This window comes from Hevea brasiliensis, chromosome 3 (genome assembly GCF_030052815.1).
Source record: "Hevea brasiliensis isolate MT/VB/25A 57/8 chromosome 3, ASM3005281v1, whole genome shotgun sequence".
Lineage (NCBI taxonomy): Eukaryota > Viridiplantae > Streptophyta > Magnoliopsida > Malpighiales > Euphorbiaceae > Hevea > Hevea brasiliensis.
This window is the reverse complement of record NC_079495.1, coordinates 89,885,405-89,890,262: the sequence shown is the minus strand read 5'-3', so window position 1 is coordinate 89,890,262 and position 4,858 is coordinate 89,885,405.

Here is a 4,858-nt window from a genome sequence, read left to right as displayed (position 1 = left end):
AGTAAAGTTAAGCTTCAAAAACTGAAAATTTTGTTTCCCTTGGTTTAAGCCTAGAAATGGTAATGGTGATCACTTCCAACAAGTTTTAAATGAAAAATGTGGTATGTTTGAAGTGCCAAAGTCAATGTACCTACTTTCTATGCAAAAGTCAACTTTCTTGTTGACCAATAAAATGAATAGTGACACCAAAAGTTGAAATTCAAAGATTGAAGAATTTTAAAGTATCAAATGCCCTAGTATACCTAACAAGATTGGTTTGGATAGTTTGGCATGCCAATAGGGTATTGTTTTAGCAGTACTGCGAAAGGCTTTATGCCTGTATTCATGGCTTTATGCCTGTATTCATGGGTTTTATGCCCGTATTCATGGCTTTTATGCCCGATTATGTGATATCATGGCTTTTTAGCCATACTGACTGCATACGTGGTAGACGTTCTGCGTCCCATGGTATGATGGCCAGAGGCACCGCGGTGTCCAGTCCCAACGACCCGTTATCCAGTCCAGTCGTCCAGTATAGGTTACTTGGGCATGGAAAAGTATAACTGTGATTGAACTGATTATTAAAGAAAATACGAAAATTAAGAATCAGGAATGATTACAAAAATACAAAGAAGCTCAAGATCATGAAGAAAATAATTAACGAAATGCATGAAGAAGTTAATATCATAAAACATGATTAGCCCTCGACTAAACAATAAGTTAGTAATTATTCATTTCTTATGAACACAATAGCAAGGAAATTATTATTTTTATTTGCATATTATATTTTCTTGTATTATTTGCACCACTAAGCTTTATGCTTAGCGCGTCGCTTTTGCAACACGTAGGTACTGAAGATTTGGATAGAGGGCCCAGTAGACCACAGATTCGGTAAGGCAGTTCACAGTTCTGCATAGTGTCCGTGGCACCTCACCATCCACAGTGCATTGGTAGGACACTAGGTTTCATTTTGACATTTTGTAACTAATTTCTATTTTCTCATATGTAATTGAACGTATGTAACATATTTTGATGTTCATGTAAATAATGAAAATTGTATTTGTGAATGGAAGAGTGAATGTCTATTTATGACTTGTACATGATTAACAAATGAGATGAATGATTGAGAAATGAATGTGAACTGAAAAATATTGAGATTTTGATAAATGGAGTTGAGATGAATGAATAAGAATATAGGAAGTGTTTTTCACAGGTTCCGAAGAGCAGTTTTCTCCATTTTTAGCCGGTACTTTGCCAGATTTTCTATAAAATTTTCGGAACCTCAAATAAATTATAATTTCGAAAAAAAGGCTTAAATAAATTATATTTCATAAATTATATTCATAAATATGACAAAAAAAATGATTAAGGTAAAATTAGAGTGTGCCGATACACCGTGTGACATTGCTTACTCGGATGTACTGTACACGGGTAAAGGGGTGTCACATCTGCATTCCTCGAATAGACCAATATATCATCTATGAATACCACAACAAACTAGTCGAGGTATGGTCTGAAAATAGTGTTCATCAGATCCATAAAAGCAGCCGGAGCATTAGTTAACTCGAATGGCATGACTAGGAATTCATAATGGCCATAACGGGTTCTGAAGGCAGTTTTAGGAATACTCTGCTCTTGTACTTTCAGCTGATAATAACCTGATCTCAGGTCAATTTTGGAGAACACAGTTGCACCCCTCAACTGATCAAACAAGTCATCAATATGGGGCAATGGGTATCTGTTCTTTATTGTCACCTTATTCAACTGCCGATAGTCAATGCATAACCGGAGAGTGCCATCCTTCTTCTTTACAAACAATACTGGCGCTCCCCAAGGTGACACACTAGGGCGGATAAAGCCCTTGTCAAGCAATTCTTGCAACTGTACTTTCAACTCTTTTAATTCTGCAGGTGCCATTCTATATGGCGTTATGGAGATTGGGTCCACACCAGGCATAACATCAATTTCAAACTGCACCTCTCTTTCTGGAGGTAATTCTGGCAATTCATCAGGAAATACATCCGAAAAATCACATACAGTAGGGATGTCCCTTAGTGCTGGACTCCCCACTTGGGTGTCTATTACATGTGCCAAGTATGCTTTACACCCCTTTCTGATCATTCTTCTGGCTAATGCAGCCGAAATGATGTTTGATGGCAATAAATGCCTCTCCCCATGTATTACCACATCACCGTACAGAGGGAGACTAAAAGTGACTGTCTTCAGTTTACCGTCAATTATGGCATGATGCCTGGCTAACCAATCCATGCCCAAGATGATATCATACTCTCTGAAGGGCATTTCAATCAAATCTGACAGGAAAACAAGTCCTTGGATCACCAAAGGACAGTCTCTATAAATTCTGTTGACCCGGACCTGTTGTCCTAACGAACTAGTTACTAGCACTTCAAAACCCATTTGCACACATGGAACAGCAAGTGAACTGACTATGCTAGCACTAACATATGAATGGGTTGAACCCGGATCAAACAATACAAATACTTCTTGATCAGAGATAAAGAATGTACCAGCTACCACATCAGAAGTCTCAGCCTCTTCTCGCTGTCTCATCGTGTAGACTCTGGCTGAAGCACTCCCTTGTGCTGATTGACCAACTGTACCTTGACTGCCTGAAGCAGTGCCTCTACCTCTGCCTCTTCCTCTGCCAACAGGTGTGAACCTCGGGAGCGGGACTGCGAATAGATCCTCGGCGTAGTAGGAGCTGGACCATATCTCGGAGCACTAAATGCAGTCTTTAGCTATATGGCCCTTGCCTCATGATTAAAGCGAGCTCGGTGGCCCAGAGCACTCCCCATGAATCTTGCCACAAGTCTCACGGGCGGGCGAGAATATGAACCCCAGCAGTGCGGCCCGGACCTAGGGGTTTCGTGGGAGAATCGGCCCCTACTGAATCTTCCACCTCGACCCCTGCTGGGTCCACTAAACTTCTTTCTCTTTCCAGAGGTAGCACCAGAACTTTGTTCAACTGATTTTTCCCCCTTGTCTTTTTCTGATTTCTCAGCTTTTTCTGATTTTTCTTTCCTTGGGGTTGCTTCTGATTCAATTCTCTCCAGTTCAAGTGCTTGCGACATAAGCTCTAAGAAGTTGCTGTGTCGAAATCCCACAACTTGCATCCTTATGCTGGGCTTCAAACCCGTCTCAAATCTCTTGCATCTTGCCTTGCTGGTAGTAAGGAGGCTTCCCGCATAGTGACTCAGGCGGGAGAACTCCCTCTCATACTCTGCCACTGATCGATTTCCTTATTTTAAGCACAAAAATTCTTGCAGTTTCTGATCAACATATGCATCTGGGATGTATTTCTGTCTAAACTCTCTGATGAAGTCCTCCCAGGTCAGCACTGGTGGTTCAACCAAGCTGTGGGGGATGGTCTTCCACCAATCATACGCATCCCCTTGCAGTAGAGACACGGAATACTCAAACTTCAGCTCATCTTGGCAGTGCAGTTTCTTAAACACTCTGTCCATTCTTTCAAGCCATTGCACTGCCTCTAAAGGGTCCACTGTACCCTTAAATTCTACAGCCCCATACTTCAGTAGTTTATCATATTGTATGGCTGGAGGCAGTGGTTGTGCCACAGGTGGTTGGGGTGAAGCTTGAACAGGCATACCCTGACCATTTGTCAAACATCGCGACCATCTGTTTGTGCAGGTGTGCAAGGAACTGTGGCATTTGTGGGGCTGGTGTTGCTGACCCACTAACATTCGGTAAAGCTGGGGCTTCCCCTTTAGCCTCAGCTTCAACAGACTGCTCAACTGAGCGATCCCCTTCTTCCATTTCAATCTGAAGTTAGGGTATCCCCTGAACAAATAATAGATGGAGATTTCCCCCCCGTTAGTTCATATTCATGATGTAATGCACTGTATGTAACAATTATGGACATTGAGCAGTTGTACTTAACAAGGAAAAACACAAATTCACAAGTTAAAACATACTTCAAAAATTTGCTCTAATACTACTAAAACATGTCACACCTTACCCCTCTGTAAGGCATAACATGATCCCGTAGAATACTTAATGAACTACCGAACTTCACCTACCGATAACTCATTAAGCACCCTACAAGGGATTTTAAAACAATTTCTTACTTTTGGCAAGTGGTGAGCATTTCTAATAAGTATTTAAAACATGTACTCAAGTGAAAAGCTAGTTGGAAATCTTGGCCCATTTTATTTTTCCGCAAATTTTATAAAAATTTTGACAGAGTTTCCTCTGTATTTTGAGAAAACCATTCTTCAAATACCTGTAAAAAGTACTTCCAAAAAAATTTTCTCAACCACAACTTCAATTTCACAATCAAACTCTATCAATTTCAACAATTCCATAATCATTTCATTTGAGACAAAATAATTTATATACATCCTTACAAAATTCACATCAAAAGAAATACAAACTAAATTTTATTACAAACTTCATACAAATTTTGTACAAGCTGCTCAAGAACCATTTACATGTCCATACCTTTATATGCAATACATATATCAAAATAAATATTTACAGGCAGGGTATAAATTATACCCGAAGACTTCAAGATGATAGCTCCTCACACCTCAGCAACTCAGTCTGCTGCTCTTCTAGTCTCTGTATCTGCGACAGCAATAGAAGCTATCGCTGAGTACTAGGACTCAGTGGTACACAATATACTAAAATAATCTTTATCAAAAATAAAATCACATTTATTCAAAAATTTGACTAAACATGAGCATTAAACACAAAAACATAAATTATGAGATTTTAATGCAAATCAGGTTCATTTCAAAGTATCAAAACACATTTCATAAAACCCACAGTTAGATCATGCCATTCGAAACAAATAGAATCTCAATAGCCAGAGGCTAAAGAGAAATCATATCACAAGGCT